The following is a 27,410-nucleotide window of genomic DNA, read 5'->3' on the forward strand; positions in this document are numbered from 1 at the left end:
CTCTCAGGCCTCACATAGAACTCCAATGGGCCACATGTGGCTTGTGGGCTACAGGTTGCCCACCAAAGGTGTAGAAAAATATAGTACAAAAGTCAAGTACCATTGTTCCGTCCTCGTTCTAAATTACAAGCCAACTGTGTGATACTTGTGCTGCCTGCTGTCTTTGTTAATTGACTGCTCCCTTGTTTCTCTGGCACTGGAGACCTATATCTATTCACTCTTAGCTGGTTCTTTCCAATAGGGAGCATAGTGTGGTTAATATAAAATACATAGGCTGTAAAGTAGGAGTCATAGTCAGCAAAGTGAACACAGGGATGGGTAAAGAGCACTCTTCTGCACTAGCTAAGCCAACTTTATTCTAAGGGATGGTCATCATTCTACAGTGCAGGTGGTATTTCAGCTTCTCTGGTGAGGTTCAGCTGGGCTCCTGTAGGGTCCCTGGAGAATCCTTCCTGGTCTCACAGCCTTCCTGCCACACCCTTTATCATCTGCTGTTGCCCACTTCGGGAGCTGTGGTGGCTCTTCATGCTTCTTCATGCCCTCCGAGTGAAGCTGAGGATACTTGGTTGGTCTGGGCCTCTTTCTCCTCCTTTAGTTCTGCAAGTAAAGTGGTGCTGTGACTGTGGCCCATCATCTATTTCATCCTTACATCTTGTCCACCCACAAATTTTGGACATAATCAGTAGGAAAAAACCCCAATGTATTTAAATGAGTACAGTCCCCTAATGTGGATGCCCAGGGGCGGTCCGTGCATATAAGCCAACTCAGCCGTTGCCTAGGGCGCCGCGTTAAACGGGGTGCCCAATGATGATGCCACGCTATTGAGGGCTGTGGAGGCAGGGGCACTGATCGCACATTCCGCCTGGGGCGCCAGCTGCCGGCAGCCCGCCTCGGGCCCTCCCTGTGGGTGCCATTACACTGATTCCAAGATGATGCTTCTACAACGGTATCTGCAAAAAGGACAGCAGAAATTTAACGGAACCAGTTATTCCATTTATTTGGTTCAATCTACACAAGCCAGGAGTGTAGACCAGCCCTTAGAATGCTTCTGTGAAAAGGCCCACTGACAGGGGTGGGGATGGGGGCAAAGAGGGCAACTGTCCCAAAGCCTGGTGATTCAAAAAGGCCTGGGGCTCCCAGCCACTGCAACCACTACTGCAGAAGTGGTGGTGGCTGAAGTCCCGTGTCCTTTAAATAGCCACTGTAGCCCTGCGTGGTGCTGAAGGCTGGCTGCCCCTGGCCTTGTCCCTTCTGCCTGAGGCTTCACCCTTTTGGGAGTTTGGAGCTTCCCCCTCCCACCTTGCCCCTACGCCTGGCGAGTGTTGGCTCCCTGGCCTGTGAGAGATCATCTCCTTTGCACAATTGGAGAATCAGTGAGGTTATGTGCTTTGCCCGAGTCTACATGGCAAATCAGGGTGCCAGAGCCAGCATTAGAACCCAGCCCATTGGTCAGTTCCCCAACCCACATTTCTGCTTTCAACCTTGCACGTCAATTATATAAACCAGGCTACTGGCTGCATTCTTATTTAAACAGGCAGAGGGTAATAATTCTATCCAGTATTATTTCTGGTTAAATTATTTTGGTCGGGGGCTGAGTAATGGTAATGGAGGAGGTTTTTGGTGCTGTTCTTCATAACCAAGCATAAATATTGAAGAAGCCAAAATAAATATTCAATATATTGGGTAGGTACTCCAAGGGGCTAAGGTCCCCAATTAAGAGAAAATGTACATTAGTGAGCAGATCTCCAGTTCCATGGTGTTCACATTAAAAGGCCAGTTTCTTTGCCTGTCATACATTGTAAAGAAGTAACTTCATTTCCTTAAACCACCCAGTTTAAGCATTTGAACACTAAGTGGAAGTTTCTAGTGATCAAAGTAATTTTCTTAATAATGTATTCATACATAAACCTGAAAGAAATGCCATAATTGCAAAGAGGTGTCACTGGGGAGTGTGGTTATCATGGTATAATCACACCCCTGGAGAATAGGAGGGACGAGGCATAGCCTGGTGCTTAATCACACCCTGGGGGTGTGATTATCTCCTGGCCATCACACCCTCATTGTGCCATGTTGCCTAAATAATTGCAGCAGAAATTGAAATGTACAAAATTTGAGAGGAAGAAACAAAAACATGAATATTTGGATGGTGGTAGTATATGTATTTTAGAAAGTTTAAAAAGTAGAGAGCAGGGTGGTGAACCATGGTGAGTTAAACCGTTTCATTGCACAGGATGAGAGAATGGGATACTGTATCTGTCCTCTGCCATCTGGTATTCCTTGCCCTGTCTCTCTCCTCTTTTTTTCTTTTTAACTACCAACTTAAATTAACGTGGTGGGGCTCAGACCGCGGCATAAGATCTGAGATAGCATAGGAACACATAGGCTCATGGTGAAGTGGCCCATTTCCTGAAGTATGAGCTAACAGCATGGACAGAGATTGCTGCTGCCTATGGAAAAACACACAAGGGGGCTGGGAGTGGGAGCAGGAAAAGCTCTGCAAGACTTCCCTTGCTGCAAGTTTACAATGGCTCATTCTGTGCAGGGCAGTGGAGGCTGGGAGATTGCAATGGAGTTTATAGGCAAGATGTTGATATCCATCAGTTATATAGGCAAGATGTTGATATCCATCAGTGCCTGAGCCTCTTTGGTGACACTGGGCTCCGTAGCCTCAGGGCTCTCTATAGCTCCTCCACCATCTCAGCACAGGTCTATTGGCCACTGCTTTTGGTGCCTCTATAGAGGGGCAGAGATGCTGCTTGCCATGGAGAAGTTCCATGAGGTTTCTATTCTCTTTTGAGCAGATACTAGTTTCTAAGCAGGGAAGGAACAATGCCATTAGTGTGTATTCATCTCTCCTTCTTCTAGTGCTCATTCAATCCCGTGCATAGATTCCAGAAACTGTGAAGACCTATGGTGGAACCATAGATGCTGTTGTAGAGATGGCCGATACCATCTCCTGTCCAGGATTGGTGATAAGAGAGTCTCCTCCTTTTGTGGATGCAATTGGGACACTACAATCTGTTTGGTTTGGCTACCACAAAACAGGAAACACTTGAGTTATGTTTGTTAAGCAAGTGGGCTAGTAAAAGCAAAAGGCTAGATCCAGAAATCCTAAATCAAGTACTTCTGGCTCACACCCTCAGAGGACTCCTCACATCTAGAGTACTTCACTGATATTCAGCGACCCATTGGGACAGCATACTATCATTGATGGACCTGATTTTCCAAGAAACTCTGCTTCCATAAAGCCAGAATTTTTCAGAAGTGCTCAGGGCCCATTAGCCCAGATTTTCAAAAAGGCCCAAAGTGCTGTTTTTAGGAAATCTGCACTACAGTATTGAGCACCGTGTGCCTTGTGTATAATTTCACAAGATGCCTATGTGGTGTGGGTGGGACTTGTGGTCCAAGAGACGCACATTTTTTAGGGAATTCTCAATCTGGGCTCTAAATATATATCTGAAATTGGGCACTCTACTTCCAGAACAGCACTTGATGTATAGGTGCAAATTCAAAGGTGATTTTGGAAAAGTTGGCCGAAATGAGAAATACTGAAATTAAAGGAAGATGGTACCCACACATTTGTTAGGAGGCATAAGAGGCAGAATGTTGTATGTGCAAAAATTTAAATTTTGTTAAAAACTTTCCTGCTACTCCCCACATGTTGTCAATTTATAGAACATATACATGAGCCTCATCCTGCAGGATTCAATGGATATTTTGCAATTTATTTCATCAGGATCCGGTCAATATCTAGAACTTCTAGAACTTATTTCCAGTGATTACTAAGAGCCAGCATTTGGTTCTAATCTTCCAGAGCAAGACTACAAGGATTTCCCAGAAGAGAGTTTTCTTATTGTTCCCATGCAATCCCATATATATACATACATACATTCCTCTCTGTGGAGAAAGTATGTAGTTTCTATATGTGTTCTATCATCATATATAGTGCAAAAAGTATTTCATGCTTATAAATATAAACATAGGATTTAAATTGTTTAAATCTATCACATACTATCTAGGGCTGCAAAATAGGAGTTGTTTGGGGGGAGAATTCATTGTTTCTTTTTTTTTCTTTTTGCATTGAAAATTGGCTAACAGGTAACAAATATTTAAATTTCACCTGTTTATTTTGCAATTCTTAACAATGGTTGTATCAGGCTGATGATTTTTTTTCCTTTCAAGTTGTACTACTGTGTAGCAGTATTTACAGACCAACTCTGGTTTTGTCCTTAAGGATTCTCATAATAAGACCATCATTTTCTTCAGCACAATCACTGGCTGATTTACTGTTGTGTCCTGTCTTTGCTTTACTCTCATTTGATGGCTCTGACTGATAGAAGACTCTCTCCTTGTTAATTAAGTGTACTCAGGCAACTTATAGATGGTTGTTTTGTGTTTTCTATACCTTGTTGGAAGAGTTGTGCGTGTGTATGTGTGTGTGCATATGTGTGCCTGACTGTGATTAAGATCAGTTAACATTTATTTCAAGAATTCCTAGCCATCTATTTAATTGAACATAAAAATAGTCCAGTTTCACGGAGTCCTGAAATGTGTATTTCTAGACTGTCAAAGAAAGAAGATGTTTTCTGCAGTACTTGGTTTTATATAGTGCCTTTCATACTCATGGATTCACAAAGTGATTTACGAAGTAATGCAGTAGAAATTGAGGGCTAGATCCTCAACTGAATAAACCAGCAGAGTGGTACCGGCTCCAAGGAAGCTGTGCTGATCTACACTGATGGAAGGATTGGCCCTCTGATAGCTATGCTTCAAAATAAGGTCAGATGACTTGGCTGTGGGGCCAGGGCCACTGACAGGGAGGGACAAAAGGGGCAGCTGCCATAGGTGCTGGAACTATAGGTGTGGGAGGTGCTGCAGCACCTTCTGGTATGCAGTATTTTCCATTATATACAGGGTTTCCAGTTTGTTTCAACTGGTCTCAGCACCCCACTATAAAAATTGATCCAGTGCCCCAGCTGCTGCCACTGATATCTTATCAGCTGCAGTGGCAGCAGCCAGAGCACTGGTCTCTTTAAATTGCTGTCAGACCCTCTGGCGGTATACCCTCCGTGGACTTGGTGGCAATGAAGGGGTGGGGGAAACTAGCCAGAGCCCCATTTCTTCTGCCCAACATCCTGCCCCTTACAGGAGGCCCAGAGCTGGCTCTCCCTCTGAGCCTGGCAAGGTCTAGTGTCAGCCCTGTGTGGGGCTGTAATATTGCAATGTAGACGTTCAGGCTAGAGCCTGGGCTTTGAGACCTTGCTAGCAGAGCGTATCTTGGGGCCTGCGCTTTTGCCCAAGCCTAAATGTCTATGCTGTTATTTTTACTCACCCAGCCTGGGGAGCTGATAGAATTGCCAGGCCTATGGGCTAGAGAGGGGCCTCTACACTTCCAGAAGAGGTGGAACCTTGGGTGGAAGGGGTGGAGCTGAGACTAGCCTCCCCTGCCAGCCCTTGAGTGCCACCCAGGGCTCTGGTTGGTTTAAAGGGCTAGAACAGTGTTTCTTAAACTGTTCCATGGCACACCAGTGTGCCACGAGGCAGTTGGAGGTGTGATGCGGAGAACAACGGAATTCAAAATGGCCACCCTTAAAAGGGCAGGTGACCTTTTTTTTTCTTCTCAATAACTTCCCCCCGACCTTTTTTCCCCACAACCTTTTTTGTTGTTGTTCAACAAAAATCATTGGTGTTCCCCTTAAAAAAATATTGTTTGGTGTTCCACGCTCTTAAAAAGTTTAAGAAACACTGGGCTAAAAGGTCCGGCCCTGCACCAGTAGTGGCCGGGAGCCCCAGGGCCTTTTGAATCACTGGGCCCCAGGGCAGTAGCCCCTTTTTCTGTCCTCCATGTTGGCAGGTCTGAGAGTCAGTATCTAGGTTTTTTGTCACACTATAGACATACCCTGGGAGAATAGCAATTGTAAGAAAATGAAGCTGTCATTACATATCTCAGCAGTTCCTCAATACACACGTAGCTTTGGACAGGAGACCCTCTTTTACTGAGAAAGACAGTATTGGCCATGTGTGTTTTCCCTTGCTCTTTTGGAAGCATGGGTTACCTTCCTTTCATTCTAGCTGTGCCAATCTAGAGTAGGGAAAAGAAGGCTTTAGTTCAGAAAGAAGGATTTAGGGCATGTCCCAAAGTCCATCCTGACAGGAAAGATGGTCCAGTGATTAGAGCGAATGATGTGTCACTGGAGAGGAGGGTTCAATTCCCTTTTCCACAGTGCTTAATTTGTGCCTCTAGGCCTGGCAGATACTGGCACCGGCACCTAGGGGTCTGGCAGTTCCTAGCCCTAGCACTTCTGGGCCTGGCAGATACTAGTGCCGGCACCTCTAGGCCCGGCAATACTAGCCCTGGCACCTCAGCATCTGGTAGTTCCTAGCCAGAGCACCTCTGGGCTTCCTGCATCAGCTATGAATGTAAAAGCATTGCTTGATCCCCAGCACCTCTTTCATTAAAAATTAAGCTCTGCCAGGGCTGCTCTTAGGGGGATGCAGGACCTGGGACAACTCTGCCCCAGGTCTCTCCCTGCCTCTCCTCATCCCCACTCCATCCCCATTGCACTCTTTCCCCCTAATGATGTTACCCAGGGGATTATCAGGTGGAGAGGGGGAAGGGCCTGGCACTTGAAGCAGGTGTTGCCCCCCCATCACCAGAGTTGTGGAAAGCAGTAACCTGGTCCCAGCTGACTTCGCTTTCCTGATCCCAACCTCTAAATGTGTTGCTCAGGGGAGCAGAGTAGGCTGGGTCTGGTTTGCACTTCTTCCTGCTGCCACACTGAAGTGGAGTAACCTGGTGTGGAGATGGAAAAGCAGAGCAGGCTAGGGGTGGGTTGCTCCACTTCCCAGGGCTCCTGCCACTGCTGGTGAGTGTGGGGGAAAGCCTGATCCTTGCTGCTGGCTTCAGGTCCCCCTCAGTATTCCCCCAGGCCATGCTGGGTCCCACAGGGCCTCCCAAAACCTGGAGACCAGGGTGCCTGTGCCAAACAGTCCTATGTATAGGTTGGCTCTGAGCTCCATTTCACAACTGTTAGTTTGTTCATGAGTGCTGAACCTACGGGCACTGGGGGTACTTCAATACAGGGTTTACACTTGATTCAATAGCTTGCAGCACCCATACTATGCAAATTGTTCCAGCACCCTGAGTCTGTTAGTCACTTGGTGCCTCAGTTTCTCATCTGTAATGTGAGGTTAATAACCCTTTTCCTATATCTGAGGAGTGTTGTGAAGATGAATACAATTGAAATCTTGATATTCTCTTGGGGGCAGTCAATTGAGAGTCTTTACATTGCTCTCAGGGTCTTTAATGAATATTGGATCAGATCTTGTGTGAGTGGAGAGTGCATATCTTTATTATTCCGTAGAGCTAATGTTCTATGTAAGCATATAGAGGATGCTTTATCTTTTATGAGGAATAATTATTTTAAAATCAATCTATAGAAAACCATCAGAAAAAAATCACAACAATTAGTTATAATTTATTATTAGTTTGGAGCCTGACTGCTTATTGCCATTCCCCCTGATTAGATCTTTTAAAATATATTTTTAAGTCTCAAATGCTCCCCAGGTGTAATTAGCATGCTTTGTGTTTTACAGAATTAAAGCCATTATCATGAATTTTAAATTATTTTAAACTCAGTTGTTTTTAAGAATGTGTTGGGAAAATGAAATGGATACATTTTTCTTTACACACAAATTTTCATACACTGTCACACACACTATGAATTGTGAATTCGCTGGCTGGTCATTGTTAGAAAAACAAGCCTTTGGTTTGGAAATATAACACACAAGAAAGTTTATATGGGCCTGGTAAGCACACAGTGGAAAAAGGTATGGGAGAGAGAGTCAAAATATTAGGATTACCATTTCTGACAGTGTCTCTTTAAGATATCCTTGTACTCTCCTGCAATGTTTAAGTTGCTAAGGAAACTATGCATTTTTTAAAGCACAGCAAAGTAAATAGGTACATGACCTATATAAATTCTCAGCACATAAATTACTACAGCCCTGGGGCTACTGTAACTTATGCAACCTCTTGTTTCCAAATGACATTAACTTCTCTGCATATCAAATACATCAGAATTTGTTCCATACGGTTTTAGCTGATGGTTTTAAGTATCTCATAGTACAAAACACACTCTAGAAAATAATTTGAGACCCATGTTCTCCTGTGTTCCTTGGCACAAAGGGGAGTAAACATGCCGTAATGGTCTATAATGGGCCCATATGGAGAGGAAGAGTGGCTAGGTAATCTATGCCCCTGTAACTACATAGCTAGTGAAAGCTCTTCCATCCTAATTCCACATGTAAGGACCCTGGTGTGAATTAGAAAGGATGTCAGGTTGCCAGGGAGGAGTGTGGGGAAAGATGCTCTGCACAGTTTGCTCTCACTGGGAAATCTAAGACTGATGCAGCTTTTACTGTGTAAGTGGGTTACCCTAGCTATGCTGAGTGTACAGCTCCAGAATCTAGGAGTTGTCTGGCACAAAGGATGTGTTCTGTCAGCCTATGGAGCTGGGAGCACAAGTGGCCAAGTTACCTTAGTAAAAATAGTTTGGGTTCACTGGCCTTCCCTCAGCAGCAAAATGGCAGTTCTGTTGTATCACACTGTGGGCTCCTACCCAGCAAGTCCTTGCTCTTGTTTTTTGTTCTATCATCTTTAGTGATGCTACTCCTTCAACATCCCAACATGCACCATTGCTGGAGGGGCCCCTGCAGCTCCGTTGACATTAGTTTTTGCATGTACTATGCCGAACATTTGGGTGCTACCATTTTGTAATTGATATTGTGCTTGTTTTAGAGCAATGCATTTTAGAACTATGAGAGCGCTCATCTCTGAAGCCTTGTATATGCTTGACAATATCTAGAATTCAATTCTTTGGGGAGGGTGTTAGCACCCACCGAGAAAAGTAGAGCTGGTTTTGCCAGTTCTACTAGTTCATTCCCAGCAGTGCTATCTGTTGGAGTGTCTACTTCTTAGAAAGAAATAGAAAAACGAGGCATGTCACCCCTGTGAATATGAAAATACCCACTTTGCCAATGGATTGAGAGGGATCTCTGTGTTCCCATATATACAATCATTTTGGCAAAGGGAGGCAATTTTTAATTATCCTTAGTATTCTTAGGGCTTAAGATGTGGATGTGGATCCAGCTGATCTGATTTGAACTCTGCAAAGTAGAGGAAATTTGGGTTAAGGGAGTTGTGATGAATGCTGTGCTGGAGAGAGAATTCTTCCTTCCTATTTCCCTTTTGTTTGTTGGGTCCTTTTCTCTCTTCCTCCCCAAAGCAGCGAGAGGAAACAAATATATTTTTGATCACTCTCGCCGGGAGGGAAAGGAAAGCCTAGCAATCAAAATCAGCAGGGCTTATTCAGAAACAAGGCAGATCTACCTGGAACTCCATTCCATGTGCTCAGCAAGAGAGATTGTGGACTGCTAAAAACTTGGCAGTCTGGGGGCTTTGCTTTTTTTGAGGACACCACCACTAGTGAATCCAATGGAACATTCGGGGAATCTATATCTCCAAAAGCCATAAAAAAGCTCATCACATTTGGCATTCCAGGTCTGGGTAAATGCTGAGACCGGATCATCAGCACTGTTTTTATTTTAGCCCTGTGAATAAATTTGCTGCTTAAGAAAGTGAAGGAGTAATATTCCTGCTTCAACTGGGCACACTGAGGGGAAGCACTATCATTCTTACCAGTGCATATATTCAGCCCTGCTAATGCACACTGATGCTCACCTAAAATAGCCCCTGCTACTCCAGCCCTGGACTCACGTACAGCCCTGCAAGTACTTTGAACTCTCATATTCTACTGTCCCAGTCTTGGATTCCCTACTCCCAGCTCTGCCAGATCATTTCAGTTTTTTCCTGAAGCTCTAGCCCTTGAGCCTTCACACAGTTTCACTAATTCACATTAATTTTGGCTTTCCACATCCTCTGTTTAACCTGGGACAGCCAATTGTGCCTCACTGCATTATGTTTTATGTTAACAAACGCACCAGAGATGAGGATAAGAAACCTGCAAACTCATTCAAGCAAATAGGTCATATTTTGAATGCTGGGACCCAAATAGCGACCAGTTCTTAATGTAGAGGAGGCTGAGATAACTGCTTATGCAAAAGATTGTCACCGAATGTACCATCATTTAGTCTGAAATCAAACTATTTTTGGGATTCTTCCTTGTTATAAATTATTTTACTTTAAATGTTTAGTCCTTATGGGAAAGTGTTACAGAATCTCATAGGTATGAAACCACCAGCGCTCTGTAAAAATGTAACAAGAAGCAATAGAATCAATAGAAAAAAAAAACACCCTGTGATGAGATTTCTTAAACTTCCCTCCCCCCAAAGAATTTAGGAACACAAATCCCACTGACTTGCAATGGGAATTATTCTCCTAAATTTGTTTTGTGTTTTTTAAGTCTTCCCTCTCCTCTCCCACCCCATGCTGTAGAATTCTTGAAGTTAGTGATATCATTCTCTGTTCAATTCTTTTGGGTGGTTCAGAATGGCATACATTGTCCCCAGAACTTTTCTGTCAGGGTGTAATTAACCAGAAGAGAAATATATTTTTTCATTTTTTCTTTTCTTTTTTAATGGTATGCTATTTTCAGGAAGAGCTGGACGGGATTGGCTTGATGCCAGAGGCAGTCCTCTCCTTGCCAGAAAGCCAGATGTATAGTCACATTGCCTGGCTCTCTCTGGCAAGGCTAGGGAAGCTTCAGCAGGTGTGATTAAACAGCATGCAGGAGCCTCAGGTTTGCATAGCCTGCTGCCTCCAAGGTACTACTAGATTTGCTGTCATGCTGCAAAAGACCCTCTGATAGCAAGTACACCTGCTGTGTCACTGCATTAAAATAAAATCTCTTCTTCCCTAGTGAGCCCAGTATATTCTCCTGGAAATTCAGTATGCTACAGCTTTAAGGACAGCAAGGAGCAGGCAGCAGGATAATAAGCTTCTTTCCCTCCTCCCCCCCCAAACTCCTTCCTCCTCCTCAGCAATGTTGCACAGTGAGCAGAGACTCACAGTCAGGAGACTGCAGTGACAGATGGTGGGTCATAAGCCCTCTCACTAATCTAACACTGCAAAAGAAAATAGGGCTGGGGGTGATTCAGCTGCTAGGCCTCAAAGCAAGAGCATGATGGGATAGATTGCTACTGTGACATGTCCTTGAAGGATGCTGCATCCCAGAGGACCACATGGACAAAATTAATGTGATGATGAAGCAAAAATCTGTTTGCAGAAAAAGATGAATCCACTAAAAATAGATAATGTGCTCTCTGCCTTTCTGAGTAACAAGATTTCTATTAGCATCATGTAAATATTACTAATAGATCCCCTCGAGAAGAATAATTTGTGCTCTCTATCCAAAATGACCCAGGCACGTTAGGCTTTCTATCCTCTTAATTGTCTGCTGACCAGAGCTGTCTGCACCTGTAAATGTATTTATCTATCACGCTGTCTCCTCACATGTGCAGATCTAAAAGAATGCTGAACCTACTTAATTCAGCACAGCTTTCTGGAAACATTCGTGTGGCAAGAAGTTGTTCTTGGCATCTATAAGCTGCGACTTGTGTTTAAAATTAATTATTTAAAAAAAGAATACAGGCTGCATTTCTGAGCCTCCTGCTGCTGCTGGCAAGCCACCATCCTGATGAAAAAATGACATAGATTGTGACATTGACTACACTGGAGGCCAGTATCAGATTGTAAATTGCCTCCATCCTGCTGTGAAATGGGTTTAAGATCAGAAGAAGAATGTTTGTTTCATGTTTAAAACACAGGTGGGTCATGGAAGGGGCACATTCTAGAAATGCTTTTGGATTGAACATGGTGCTTGCTTTGGCGGATGGTCCCAGTTCAATACAACAGGGCTATTCACAGCAGGAAGCACTTAGGTTAGTGGTAAGTGACTATGGGACCAAGATATCCTTTGATTGTAAGTATCTTGGGATAGGCACTAGGGGCCAGATCTCTGCTGGTGTAAATCAATCTGTCTCTGCTAAAATCAACAGAGCCATACAGATTTACCGTAGCTAAGGATCTTGCCCCATATTATCTTTTTGTGACGTGTGCCAGTGTCTCTTCAACCTGAAATAGTGAAAATAGGTATCTGGTCACAGCATTTGGTGCTTTACAGATAATCATCAACTGCAGCCCCAGTTACATGTGCAAAACCCCTGCTGAAGTCCCAATGGCCCTTAATACTCAAACAAAAACATTCTGCTTCTGATGATCAAACTCAGTTACTGAATTGCCAGGTGGTGACTGAGTGACCAGTTTTGATGGAGGGGCAAAAGCAGTCAGAACAGCTGAGTGCAATCAATTGTTCCTTCTGTTTGCATTTTGTGTGTGTGTATGTTTTTATGAATTTTGGCACATTTACCAATTTTCTCTACTGATTTCTCTGCATCCCCTCACATGCATGCAGCTGCATCTGTTGCTTCAGGCTGGGGGAAAAGATTAAAAAAAAGCCTAAATCAAGAATATCCTGTATAAAAAGGGGGAGTAGTAGGAGAAGAAATAACAGTAAGAATTGCATTGTAATGTGTCCAACAGATAGTAAAATGCCATTACTACTTAATACTGTAGGTGTTTTGTGTAAAATCATTTAGAAGTGACAGACTCGATTGCACAAACACTTCTACATATGGTTGAATGTAAACACCTGAGTAGTGCCATTGATTTCAGTGGAACAACACACATGCTTCAAACTCAGCACATACATAAGTGTTGACAAAGGAGCACTAAAAGCAAACCTGAAGCCTATCTAAGCTGCTCTTCCAGCCATTTGGCTGAGTATAGCTTATCTCTTTGGTATCCCAAAGCCCTCTGCTTCCCTGCACCCCCAGCAGTAGGGCCGGATGAACACAGAAAAAAACAGTTCACAAATATTTTTGAGAATAAGTCCTCACAAAGGACTCACAAATTCCATAAATATTTAGGGAACAAATTATTTATTCTATGTTGATGCTTCTTAAGGGTAGGCAAAGGGCTGTGTGGATAATCTTGGCTCTTATGTATCTGGGGTAGTGTTAGCAGGTTTGTCTAGAGCCAGATCTCACCTGATTTTCAGGTATCTACTTAAATCTTTTGTGCCACCCAAAAGATTAAGTGGGTGTTCCCAGACACCCACTCTAGCCTGCTTGGAGGACCTCTCAACTGCTCTCTTCTTGGCATGGGTGTGGCAGAGCTCTGAGTCCTCCTCCTCACAACTGGAAAATAGCTTTTTCATTAAAATAGCTATTTCAGATTAAAACAAATCCAGGATTTCATGGAAACGTGGAAAACCACACAGCTTTTGGCACTAGAAACCAGAACTTGAATTTATGGGATGGAGGGTGTGGGGAGGTTTTATAGGGGACATTTTCCAACGGGCAAAAAAAAAGTTTATTTTTTTCAGGTTTTCAACAACAACAAAAAAGCTATAGAAGAAAAATTTAGAAGAAAACAAAACTTTTTTTGATAGACTATTTCTGCAGCAACAAAACATTTTGCAAGCCAGCTCAGATATTAATGGTACCCACAGTTGTTTGTAAACTTGCTAGAATTTTGACCCTGTGCAGTGTCGAATGCAGTGCCTTCTGTGCCATGCTCTCAGCTCTCACTGAATTCCTTACTAGCATGGGCAGATGCCTGTATCCTTAGAAAAGAGGAATCTTCTAATGAATGTACCTCACTACTCAGATAGTAAATTTGATGGTGTGTGTGTGTGTGTGTGTGTGTGTGTGTGTGTGTAAAGTAATGATGTAAAACAGTCATGACAGTGTGGTGAGGATTTAGCAAAATATTTAATTTTTAAAAATTAAGTTCTTTAAATATTTTAAATAATTTCACGCACTGTGTTCAAAATCATAGAGTAATGGAACTGGAAGAACCATCAAGAGGTCATCAAGTCCAGTCCCCTGCAGGGCCAAGCATCATCTAGATCATCCCTGACAGGTGTTTGTCTCACCTGCTCTTAAAAATCACCAATGATGGAGATTCCACAACCTCCCTAGGCAATTTATTCTAGTGCTTAACCACTTTGACAGGAAGTTTTTTCTAATGTCCAACCTTAACCTCCCTTGCTGCAATTTAAACCCATTGTTTCTTGCCCTATCATTAGAAGTTAAGAAAAATATTTTTTCTCCCTCCTCTTGTAGCACCCTTTTAGGTACTTGTAAATTGTTATCATGTCCCCTTTTAGTTTTCTCTTTTCTACACTAAACAAATTCATTTTTTTTCAGTCTTCTTTAATTGATCACGTTTTCTAGACCTTTTTCTAGACCTTTTTAAATCATTTTTGTCGTTCTTCTCTGGACTTTCTCTAATTTGTCCATTTCATTCCTGAAAAGTGGCACTCAGGACTGGATACAATACTCCAGTTAAGGCCTAATCAGTGCAGAGCAGAGTGGAAGAATTACTTCTCATATGTTGCTTACAACACTCCCATTAATACACCCCAGAATGCTTTTTTGTAACATTGTTGCACTGTAGACTCATATTTAGCTTGTGGTCTACTAGGACTCCTAGATCCCTTTCCTCAGTATTCCTTCCTGGATAGTCACTTCCCATTTTGTATGTGTGCAACTGAGTGTTCCTTCCTAAATGGAGTATTTTGCATTTGTCCCTATTTAATGTCACCCTATTTACCCCAGGTCATTTCTCCAGTTTGTCCAGATCATTTTGATTTATAATCTATCCTCCAAATCACTTGCAGCCCCTCCCAGATGACTAAGTTTATAAAACACTAAGTTTATAAAATCTGGCCTGAGTTTTGAGAATCAAACCAATTTAAAATCAAGCTGTGATTTGTTGTTTTTTAAAAACCAGTGCAGTAAACTGTTTTGACACTCTTATTTCTGTTTAAGCTAAACCAAAATAAACCACTCTTAAACCAAAATTAAAAAACCAGGCAGCAGTTTGCACCCAGCATAACTAAGCCCATGCATGTTTCTTTGTAGACACCAGAGGGGTTTAAATGGAGAGAAGCTTTCACGAAAGTTATTGACATCCTTGAAAAGCAAAAGCTATTGAGATACTCAACTGAGGGATCCAAGTCTCTGCACTGTAGTGCAAAATGCTCACATGCTGACTCAATAGCATTTTACAATTAGCTTTGCACAGGTGTAAATGACTCTCCATGGTGCAAGGCAGTGGAGAAACAGGCCCGCTGTATCTCGAAATACAGAGGAGGAATGGGCTTATACAGAAAGTGCAAGACATTCTGGGTAGTTACGCAATCATATTTCTTAATCAATATAAAGCTTGCTGAGAATCCTTTACTCTATTAGGGTATGTCTACACTGCGGGACAAAGTTGAGTTAAGATATGTTATTTCAGCTATGTTAATTGCATAGCTGAAGTCAAAATAGCTTAACTCTATTTTTGGCTCTGTCTACACAGCAGGAAGTTGAAGGAAGAACACTCTTCCTCTGACTTCCCTTACTCATCATGAAATGAGGGTTACAGAAATCAGAGTAAGAAGCCCGTTATTTCAAAATTATTTCGAAATAACAGGCTTGCTGTGTAGACTCACACCCTGTTATTTTGAAATAAGCATGCAGTGTAGACATGGCCTTAATGACCTTGAAGGGAACGGTCCGATTTAAAGGCTCAAACCCCTCAACAGATGACTGACTACACTCAATGACACTCATGACTGCTTCTCAGCAAAGATTTAGCCTTTCTCAAATCCAATATAGTGCAACCTCTGCACCTGGGAGTATAGAAATGCAACCCTATTTCTAAACACACTGTCCTTTGTGTTGTAGTTTGATCCCCAGAGAGAGAAATCTTAGGGAAGGTTTTCATGTTTCTATCTAGACAGAGAGATGGCAACAAACCTGGCTGAGAGTCAGAGCAGGACCGAGAGGGAGATTTTCTTTTGTTTAGTAAAGATCTCTCTTGTAATAAGAAATAATCCCAAGAGGAAGTATCCATAAATCCAGCCAGGTAACACAGATTTGTCTAATGCTATAGGCACATATAACCTGACTCTGCTCCATTGTCTTTGATCTGTACAAAGCAAGTGTAAAAAGATCCAGTAGTTCTTATCCTGGCTTTTCACTGGTGGAAAGGATGATAAAGGGCACAAATCATTGGAGAATGAGGCCCTCAAGTTTTTGCTGAGGCACAGATAGTTTCTTGAAAACAGGGGTCTCAGATTCCTGGTCCATGGGCCACTCCTGGCTGGAGCGATCATGGGAAGGGGTGGTGTTTGGAACTGGTAACCAACAGCCCCCTCCACCCTGCCCTCTGGCCTGCTGGGAGTCCCAGGCTAGATTCTGCAATTGCTCAGGCCGGGGATGGCCCTTGGGCTGGGAGTTTGAGATCCCTGCTTTAAAATGTAGAGGTGTCAGAGAGGTAAATGTCTACCTAACATGTGGGTGCTCTTCCATGTTTAGTCCATTTAACCTGAAGATCCTTTTCACAATGTTTTGGAGGTAAAAACGAGTTTTCAAGTGGGTGCAGATTATCTTGATCAATTTAGGAATTGAAACAAGAATGGTTTAAGAGGACGCTGGCCCTGGGAAATCAGGCTGTATGCCTTCTGCTTCATATAGCATTACCACCAGCTACACACACTTGGGATTTAGGCCATCGGCGACAAGTTAGTTCTGCTGCACAAGGCATAAAGCATCTGGCTCTTCCATTCCTTCTTTATCTTTGTAGTGCTGAGGGCCATGTCAATATGCTTTCACCAGCAAATGTAGCACGTAAGGGCTCATCTTCACTTATCAGGAGATTGACGCTATAGAGATCGATCTTCCGGTGCTTGATTTATTGAGTCTAATAAGGACCAATGTTCACTGTAAGATGAGTGCTTGAGGAGACGCCCAAGAGAGATTCACATGCCAGTCATCTGATTGGCAGAGCACCCACAACTGACCACAGCTAGCAGCATGTTTCTATTGGTGGCGAACATATGCACATGCGTTGGTGCACAGAACACAATTTATTCAGCACATAGTTGGGAAAACTTAGAGGGAACGTTGATAAGAAGCTGCTAAATCAATCACCGATGGTATCCCTATTGACTCTGGTACTCCACCGAGTCGCAAGGAGTAAGGCAAGCCAATGGGAGAGTTTCTCCCGTCGACCTCCCACAGTGGGAATGCCATGACAATTCAACCAAAGGTACAGCAAGTCCAGCTATGCTAATCATGTAGTTGGAGTTGGGTATCATGGGTTGACTTTCTTCTGTAGTTTAGATCTAGTGTAGACCAGACTTTGAAGATAGATTAAGAGCATGGAAGTGCAATTACAAGGCAACATTTTCAGAGTCCCTTTTCAAATGGTAACCATGTGTTGAGGCTTTGGAGGTGCACAAAGAGGTATGTGACAATAATAAATGCCAAAGTTGATCAAATTAAAAGAACAAGGACTGTGGAACTCTCCCCAGGTAAGTGAGTTTAAGCAATTCCCTCAGCTCTGCTTATCTCACTGTGCCTTTGGTTGGCATATCAGCCAGACAAAGAGCTTAACATAACTTGGCATGGCATCTGGGGAAATTGTTAAAATTTTCAGCAGCTGGAACAATGAAGGAAGCTTCAGAATAAGAGAGACTTAATGTCCCCTCAGGATTCCTATCACCAAAGGATAACGTTCCCAGGCTTTTTCCCATTGCTTCATTTAACAGCAATGTTCACAATGTTGAGGAATATTGGATATTAGTTATTATTCTAGAAAGAGTATGGGGGAATCATCTCCATCAAACTAATTGTCCACTTGCTGGGGTTGGTAGAATTTTAATTTAGGTGGCAAACAGCTGCTGGAGAACTTTTGTCAGAATTATTTTAAAGTTCTTGAATGACCCTATTAAAAGATAGCTTCCCAGGAAATTTAGGTTCTTCGAGAGATGTCCCCATGGGTGCTCCACATTAAGTCAGTGTGCCCCTTCTGAGCCACCGATTGGAGATTTTAGAGTAGTGTCCTTTGGGTCGCACATGTGTGTGTCTGCAGCCACACTCTCTTAGGTGGCAGGCATCGTGCATGTGCAAGCTATCTCCCCTTGGTTCCTTCTTTACTGCCTCTGGCCAGAGACAGAGATCACCAGTGTTCCCTGTCTCATTTGCATTTTTAGATACTAATCCCTTTTAAAACCAAGTTTTTTCTCCATAGTTGGTAGCTTACTTTAGTTTAAAACTCTCCCACCTAGAAATATGATAAAATATCCCAGTTTATCCCTCTTCCTCTAGTAGGATAGTTGTTCAGCACCATGCCTGACTCACTGGTTTTTAAGTGCTGCTCTACCTGCAAAGATCCTATCCCCTTCTTGGACAGGCACACATAATGCATCCGCTGCCTTGGAGAGGTGCATGTTTCTAAAAAATGCCTGCACTTGCAAAGCTGAAGTTGTGGGTGTGATGGGACAGAGACTGCATTTCTAGTTAATTCTGCTTGAAAAATTTCTCAGACTTGTCTCAGACCCGGGTCAACAGCCCGAGGACAAGATACAAGGCAGAGGCAAAAAGCCCACCAAAAAGCGAGCCTCATCCTTGCCTCAAGAGATGCCGGCACCGAAGCAGCAGTTTCCTGCAAGGCCAGTGCTGAAAGAGGTGGTGGCATCACGTCTAGGCACTTCTTCTTTGAGTGGTCCCTGTGGGTGCTCCACTCTAGTTGTTGGGCTCATCCCACGCTGCAGACCGGAGATTTTTCAGCAGTGGTCTGGCTGGGCCACGCATGCGCAGGAGGAGGCACGTGCTGCTCGAGCCGACTCTGAGAGTGCACAGCCCGGCTCCCGCCAGTTCCTCCTAACCGTATATGGCTGCAGATGGAGTTCAACCACTCTCCTATAGTTCTGAGAGGAATAGTTGTAAATAAAATAGTTAGTAGTTAATAGTTATCATAGTTCTTGTTCTTCTGTTAGTTTATAGTTCACGTTTAAAAAAAAAGTTTTTTCTCCTCACAACATGCCGGGATCCGGCTTCAAGAAATGTGTGTTTTGCCATGACTCAATGCCTGCCTCAGACGGGCATTCCAGGTGCATCAAATGTTTACAAGAGGGGCATATCCCCCAGAAATGCCAACATTGCGCCAAGCTTACGGTGCGAGCCAGGAGAGACCACGAAATGCAGCTCAAAATCCTCCTTTTTAATAGAGCCCTACAACCATCTGGCTCAGAGGACTTGGGGCATCTGGACATAGCAGCAGCACACAAGAGGCCCGCTCTAAATCCGGCAAAGGGGAGATCCTTGTCCTCCCGCTATTCTACCTCAGAGAGGGCTAAAGATGCGAGGAAGCCAAGTATCTCCAGAGCAGGCTTTGCGTCTCATGCCGGCAAACACAAGGCTGCCTGCAGCACTTCAGTACCAGGCCCTGCCCCTTCGGGGGCTCAGACACAGATACCGACACCGGCTCCCAGAGCAGAATCGGAGACAGCAGTTTCTTCTGGAAGTGCAACTGCACTGGCACCAAGGATGTCCGCGGCATTGACATTGAAGCCGGTGCCGACAGTTACCTTGGCACCAAAGACTCATTCCGAGCCATGGGACACCACCAGCACTGAACGCCGCACCAGCAGTCCAGGCACCTTCTCAGCACTGGGCATCTCGGCACCTAGCAGTTCTGCACAGGGCGTCTTGGTACCGGGCGTCTTGCTACCGGGCATCACAGTAATTCCATCGGCACCGACATTGCCGATACTACCACATCAACACCCAGACCTGCCATTACACTGTTCTCAGGCACCATCTCAGGCATTGCATAAATCTAGGTGAATCATTATCCCTTCTCCATCCTACTCCCAGTACCATTACTCGACAAGAGCGGCACATTCACCAAGATATTCAATGGACAAGGGCTACCATTCACATCACCTTTGCTATGATTACCACTGCCCTTATTCAATGCGACATACACGCTCAAGATCTCCTGAATATTGCCATACTCATGTTCGCCGTGACACCGTCAGCCCTCCAGCGGCATCAATGTTCACAGGACCACCAACTCCAACAGGGGATATACCCCCAACTCCTCAGTCTGACCCGGGCACAGTGCATGCAACAGAGCTGGACCAGATACAAGGGGAATCCCCAACTGATCAATCTTCCTCATCCCCTAATGAGGCGGTATTTCCAGCTTACAGTTCACCCACCAATGACACTTGCCAATTACAAGATCTCTTCAAGTGTGTGGCAGAGTCTCAGGAAATACAGCTAACACAGGTGCAGCAAAAACAACATAAGCTCCTTAAACATTTGCAACCTTCTCAGAAGGCTAGAATTGCCTTACCTCTGGACGGTGCAATATTGGAAATAGCGGATGACGTATGGCAGACATCAGCCTCTGCTCTTCCAATGAGCAAAAAGGCAGATAAAAAATACTTCATCCCTGTTAAGGGTAGCGAGTTCTTATTCACCCACCCGCAACCCAGCTCAGCAAAGGTCAAAAGCTCCCCAACATAAAACCACTTCAGGGGACAAGGAGGGTAAGAGCCTGGACCTATTCGAAAGAAACGTCTACTCATTGGCCACCCTAATGTTGAGAATGGTGAACTATGCTGCCCATCTCTTGAACCATAGTTTTGATAACTATACTAAACTGATTCCTTTGCTCCAGGATCTCTCGGACTCTAAACGTGAGATCTTAAATTCAGTCATACAGGAAGTTTATACTGCCTCAAGGATGGCATTACAGATAGCCCTGGACGTCGCTGATACAGCTGCGTGAACAACTGCCACATTGGTAGTCATGCGAAGAGCGTCCTGGCTGCAGCTGATGGCTGTACCAAAAGATTTACAGTCCAAAGTAGAGGACTTGCTCTTTGATAAGCAAGACCTATTTGCCAAAAAGATGGACGAGCTGCTTCATTTGGGCAAGGACTCGAGGACCACCCTCAGGATGCTCAGCATGTATATCCTGCTGTATTGCCATCAGCGGTATATACCTTATTACTGTCAATGACCATTCTCATATGCAACTGCTAGATTCAGGCAATACGACCAACAACAGCCTAAGCAGCGACAACAGAGGCGACGACATCAAAGTAACAAGGCGCCAAATGAGCGAAACAACCGGCAGCCTGTTTGATGGTTTCGTCGAGGGTCTGCGAAACATCCCCCTGCAATACCATCCACAGGAACCAAACAAACTATTCCACCATCGATTGAGACCATACCGTCATCGTTGGTATGCCATCACTACTGACAGATGGGTTCGTGAGCTAATTACATCAGGCTACACAATCCCCTTCACCTCGCTGCTCCCTCCCTCTCCCCTCTCCCCATCCCTCTTTAGGGACCCATCTCATGAGCCTTTCTTAAAGGCAGAGTTCATCCATCTTCTGGAGAACGGGGCTATAGAGAAGGTGCTCAAGGAATTCCAAGGCAAAGGTTTCTAGTCCCATTATTTCCTCACCGAGAAGAAATAGGGAGGGTAGAGACCAATATTAGATCTTTGAGAACTCAATCGAAAACAACGGTTTAAGATGGTCACGATGGCTTACATCATACCAGCGCTGAACACAGGGGATTGGTTCGTGTCCCTCAACTTGCAGGAAGCATATTTTCATGTGACCATACATCTGGCCCACAAATGTTTCCTAAGATGCCTGATAGGCATTTCCAGTACAAAGTTCTTCCCTTCAGCCTCTTGTTGGCACCACGAGTTTTCTCAAAAATGCTAGCGGTAGTCGCAGTGTGCCTCCGCCATCTAGGCATCATAATTTTTCCCTACCTGGACGACTGCCTCATCAATGCTCCTACTATGGAAGAGGCATCATGGGCCATCAACACCACACAGGATCTATTCCACATGCTTGGTCTCGTGATCAGTTTCGCAAAGTCATCCATGACTCCGTAGCAATCTCTTGAGTTCATTGGCGCTCGACTAGATTCCACCACAGCCAGAGCTTACTTGCCCCTCTCCAGATTCCAAGTGATCCAAGAGCTTGTGCTAATACTCTCCTTGGGTACGTCTACACTACAGCGCTAGTTCGAACTAACTTAGTTCGAATTAGTTAATTCGAACTAAGCTAAATCGAACTAACGCGTCTAGAACTAAAAACTAGTTCGAATTAGCGTTTTGCTAATTCGAACTAGCAAGTCCACATTGAGTGGACTCTGAACAGGGCTTAAGGATGGCCGGAAGCAGTGCCGGCAGGGCATCAGAGGAGGACTTAGAGCGTGGAGATGCTGTCTCAGGCTAGCCGAGGGCTGCGCTTAAAGGGTCCCGACCCCCATCCCGGACAGACAGTTCTAAGGGGTGTCCCGCTTGCAAAGAAGTTCTGGCTTGGAGTGCCCAGAGTACCCACACTGGGCACATCACACCACTCGGCCATCAGCCCGGCTGCACTTGCCGCAGGCTGCCATCTGGGGAGAGGGGGTAATTGGGGGGCTGCAGGAGAGCTTCCACCCCCAGAAGCCCACAGAGCCAGCCCAGTCCTCCCCATCGGGGGTTCGTACCCCATTCCTCCCTCACCTCCTTCCACTTCCCTTCCCTAGCCCCCCTTCTTATTGATGTACAAAATAAAGATAACGTTTCTTCCAACATTGACTCTGTCTTTATTGAACAAAACTGGGGGGAGACTGGGAAAAGGAGGTGGGAGAGGGGAAGAGAAAGGCTGGGAGAAGGGAGGGCAACTAACGTGATCAGGGGTTGGGAACAGGTCCCAGATGAAGAGAGGCTACAGAGACTGGGACTGTTCAGCTTAGAAAAGAGGAGACGGAGGGGGGACAGGATAGAGGTCTCTAAAAGCAGGGGTTGGGTGGAGAGGGTGCATTCAGAAAAGTTCTTCCTGAGTTCCCATAAAGAAGGACTAGAGGACACCAAAGGAAAGGAATGGGTATCAGGCTTGAAACTAGTAAGAGAAAGTTGTTGTTCTTGACAAAGCAAATAGTTAACCTGCGGAACTCCTTGCTGCAGGAGGCTGTGAAGGCTACAACTGGAACAGAGTTGAAAGGGAAGTGAGATCAAGTCATGGAGGTTGGGTCCATGGAGTGGTCTTAGCCAGGGGGTAGGAGTGGTGTCCCTGCCCAAAGTTTGTGGAAGGCTGGAGAGGGATGGCACGAGACAAATGGCTTGGTCACTGTCTTCGGTCCATCCCCTCCAGGGTCCCTAGGGTTGGCCGCTGTCGGCAGACAGGCTACTGAGCTAGATGGACCTTTGGTCTGACCCAGGACGGCCATTGTAAGCTCAGGGCTCAGGGTCGGGGGTCTCAGTGGACCCCCTTGATTTTCATGCACACCTGCTCCTGGGTGGCCAGGCTGGCAGCTCTCCTGCCCTAGACGGCCACTTTCCTGTGCCTAGTGCGGAGATCGTGGACGAGGTCCACGATGTCCGCACTAGCCCAGGAAGGTGCCCGCCTCTTGCGGTCCAGGGCAAGCTCCCGGGAGCCGCCAGCCTGGTCCCGGCAAGAGGGGGTGGGCTGGGGGACATCGGGTGGGTGGCTCTGTGCTGTGCCAGGTGCAGGGTCTGCTGGCTGGGTGCTGGCAGGCTTGCACCTGGCACGGGCACCGTAGCCAGCCCGTGCCCCTTTAAGGGGTCCGGGGCCGGGAGGGGGGCATAGAGTTTCCCTGGTGTTAGCCAGAGTGGCCACCAGGGAAACCTGGGGAGGGCTAGCCTCCCACTAGTTCGAACTAAAGGGCTACACAGCCCTTAGTTCGAACTAGCTAGTTCGAACTAGGCGTTAGTCCTCGTAAAATGAGGTTTACCTAGTTCGAACTAAGCGCTCCACTAGTTCGATTCAAATTCGAACTAGCGGAGCGCTAGTGTAGCACCTATTAAAGTTAGTTCGAACTAACATAGTTCGAACTAACTTTGTAGTGTAGACATACCCCTTGAGTCCCAAAACTTCGGTACTTACCTGCTTGAGGCTCCGAGGCCATATGGCTGCTATCACATATGTGGTACAGCATGGAAGATTATGTCTCAGAGGTCTTCAACATTGGCTGAATTCTATCTACTGCACAACACCACAAATATGCTTACTGGCATCCCCTTCCGGCACCCACAGTCCACCATACAAATAACAACAGATGCATCTTTACTGGGCTCAGGAGCCCACCTCGGGAACTCTTAAGTTCAAGGACATTGGCTCCCTCAAGAATATCTCCAGCACATCAATTTTCTGGAATTAAGAGCAATATTCAACGCCTGCAAAGCTTTTCTGTCCAGCATTCAAGGCCGCAGCATTCAAGTTCTTTTGGACAACATGACAGCAGTATATTATATCAACCGCCAGGGCGGTGCTCGTTCACAATCCCTTTGCATGGAAGCAACACGTTTATGGAACTGGTGCATCCGACACAATATTTCCATCACCGCAATGTACCTACTGGGCAAAGACAACCTCATTGCCAGCACTCTCAGCAGACACCTCCTCCACCAACACAAATGGCAATTGGACCCTCACATAACACAAAAAATATTCCAAAGATGAGGACATCCCGCTATAGACTTAGTCACAACATATCACAATGCGAAGTGCCCCTTCTACTGCTCAAGAGCAGGCATCGGACAGAACTCTCTGGGAGATGTCTTCCTCATAGACTGGAGCCAACAGTTGCTCTGTGTTTCCTCCAATTCCTCTGATCCCCAAGGTCTTGCAGAAAATAGCCAGGGACAAGGCCAAGGTCATTCTTGTAGTCCCCTTCTGGCCTCTCTAAACATGGCTTCCAATCCTCCTTCAGATGTCAGTCTCTCCTCCGTACTATTTACTGAACTGATACAATCTTCTGACACAACAACAAGGGAGAATTGTACATCAACAGATCCACAATCTACATCTCATGGCATGGCTCCTAACTGGCTCCGACACACAGAAATAGCATGCTTCCAAGATGTCAAACACGTTCTGTTGCATAGTAGAAGGGGACTCGACTCGTTGCACTTACCTGTATAAGTGGCGCCGTTTCCAGTCCTGGTGCCATGCCAATAACTCTGATCCCGATTCCCTTCCTATCTAGCACATCCTTGATTATGCCCTGCAATTACAGAGATCAGGTTTACCTCTTCCTTCAATCAAAGTCCACATTGCAGCAATCTCAGCTCTTTGACCCTTAATACAGGGTTACTCGCTATTCTCTCATCCAACGACTAAAAGATTTTTTAAGGGACTTGCAAACTTATATCCATCACACAGAGAACCTACAGATGTGTGGGACTTGCAGCTAGTCTTACAGTCCCTAATGGGTCCCCCCTTCAAACCGATGGTAACGGCCGACCTGCCAACACTCACCATGAAAGTCACCTTCCTGCTGACTATCACCTTTGCCTGGAGAGTGGAGGAGCTCGCGGCTCTCTCTGCCACACCACTGTATACGCTGTTCACTAACCAAGGACTGATACTACGCCCTCACCCTAGCTTCCTTCCCAAGGTGAACTTGCAGTTTCACATTAACGAACCCATCGTACTCCCAATCTTTCACCCTGAACCGCATTCATCTCCACAGGAAACTCAGCTGCATACCTTGGATGTCTGATGTACCCTTGAGATCTACTTGAATAAGACACAAACTTTTCGCAAATCACAACGTTTGCTATTATCCATGGCTCAGCACTCCATAGACCAACCCCTCTCAGCGCAACGTATTTCTAAGATTGTTGTCTCCTGTATCTCACATTGCTACTCATTTCAAAATAAGACCCCGCCTCGTTCACTGAGGGCTTATTCAACAAGAGCAATGTCAACTTCGACAGCCTTTATCAAATGGGTCTCCCTACCAGAAAGGGGCCACCTTTCAAACCCCTGGCAAAGTGCAACCTTCATATTCTGTCCATGAAAGTCATCTTCTTATTGGCCATAACCTAGGCAAGAAGAGTTGGCGAGCTGGCTGCATTATCAGCCTCGCTTCCCTATACAGTGTTTACTCCTCAAGGAGTCATATTACGCCATCAGCTGCTTTTCCTGCCTAAAGTGAACTCACAGTTCCATATTAAAGAACTCATAGTTCTCCGTGTTTTTCACCCTAAGCCCCATTGTTCAACAGAGCAAGCATGTCTTCACAACTCTGGATGTCAGATGCACACTCGCCTTTTATATACAAAGAACTAAGCCACTGCGAAGATAGAGAACGCTTTTAGTTTCGATGGCGGAGTGCTCTAAAGGCCATCCTCTATCTGCACAATGCATTTCCTCAATCATAGTTGAGTGCATAAGAAAATGTTATATTCTTCTAAACAAACCATTTCCAACAACAACTAGGGCTCACTCAACCCAAGCGGTTGTTGCTTCTACTGCATTCTTGAAAGGAGTATCCTTGAAGGACATGTACAGGACTACCACATGGTCATCCGATTTTACTTTTGCCAAGCATTATGCAATGCCTAACCTGCTTATACCAGACACTGCTGTAGTATCAGTGGTACTCTCCACAGCTGCACCTTGTTAGCTCCAAACCCTCCACCATTCCAAGGAGCTATTGCTGTGCATTCACCTACAGTGGAGCGCACCCACAGGACACCGCTCGAAGAAGAAGAAGTTACTCACCCTGTGAAGTAACAATGGTTCTTTGAGATGCGTGTCTCGTGGGTGCTCCACGACCCGCCCTCCTCCCCTCTTCAGAGTAACTTATTGTGTTTTTCAGAACAAGAGGATCAAGAAGAACTGGCGGGCACCAGACCGCACGCACAAGAAAGGCACGAAAAGACACGAGCCACACTGGCGCATGTGCGGTCCAGAGGACTACGGCTAAAAAGATCTCCAAACTGCGGTGCCAGGACAAGCCCGACACCTACAGTGGAGCACCCACGGGACACGCATCTCAAAGAACCATCGTTACTTCACAGGGTGAGTAACTGCTTCTTTCTCCCACATAACAGATTCAATTTTTAGGAGCATGCCACTAGTTCAACAAGGGCCACTGTATCCCTCCTGATGGACTGTTTCCAAAAAATAGTGGCATTGGTAAACACCCTAAAATCCAGTCCCTGAACAATAGCACACAAATGTCTTCAGCTACTGGGATACATGGCCACATGCAATTTTGTTGTCAGCAATGCTCGCCTCCACATGAAATGTTTACATGGATGGCTGAGACAGGTCTACAAGCCCAATATCCATCCACTGTCCAAATCCCTAGTGCTCCCAATACTGGTAAAGAAATCTCTGCAGTGCTGGACAAGTCCACACAACCTTGGTTCCTGAGTCCCCTTCTATCCATCAGACCCATCCGTGTTCATGACAACAGATGCGTCTCCTTCAAGATGGGGCATTCACCTGTGACATCACATGGCCCAGGGTTTGTGATCCAGAAGTGACACGAACCTATACATAAATGAACTAGATTTCTGTGCAGTCAGATATGCTTGCGTGAAATTCCTCCTGTTCATTGTCAACAATCATGTCAGATAATGTTACGGTAATGTTTTACATAAACTATTAGGGCGGGGCCTGATTTTGAGCACTTTGCACAGAAGTCATAGCATTTTGGAACTTGTGCTTCAAATATGGCATAAACATTACCATGGTGTACCTTCCAGG

The 27,410-nt window shown here is 45.2% G+C and overlaps 2 long non-coding RNA genes across 2 annotated transcripts in view; one reads left to right on the top strand and one right to left on the bottom strand.

The window, feature by feature from the left end:
• LOC142818785 (uncharacterized) overlaps positions 1 to 27,410 on the top strand; it is a 398,291-nt gene that overhangs the window by 59,094 nt on the left and 311,787 nt on the right. The window lies entirely within an intron of this gene.
• On the bottom strand, positions 339 to 5,482 carry LOC142818784 (uncharacterized). Its single transcript, XR_012896420.2, has 2 exons — positions 5,333 to 5,482; positions 339 to 597 (listed from the first exon to the last, which is right to left on the bottom strand). It is a non-coding gene; the product is annotated as an uncharacterized LOC142818784 (long non-coding RNA).

Source organism: Pelodiscus sinensis, chromosome 17 (genome assembly GCF_052426305.1).
Source record: "Pelodiscus sinensis isolate ZL-2025 chromosome 17, ASM5242630v1, whole genome shotgun sequence".
In the NCBI taxonomy this organism is placed as follows: Eukaryota; Metazoa; Chordata; order Testudines; family Trionychidae; genus Pelodiscus; species Pelodiscus sinensis.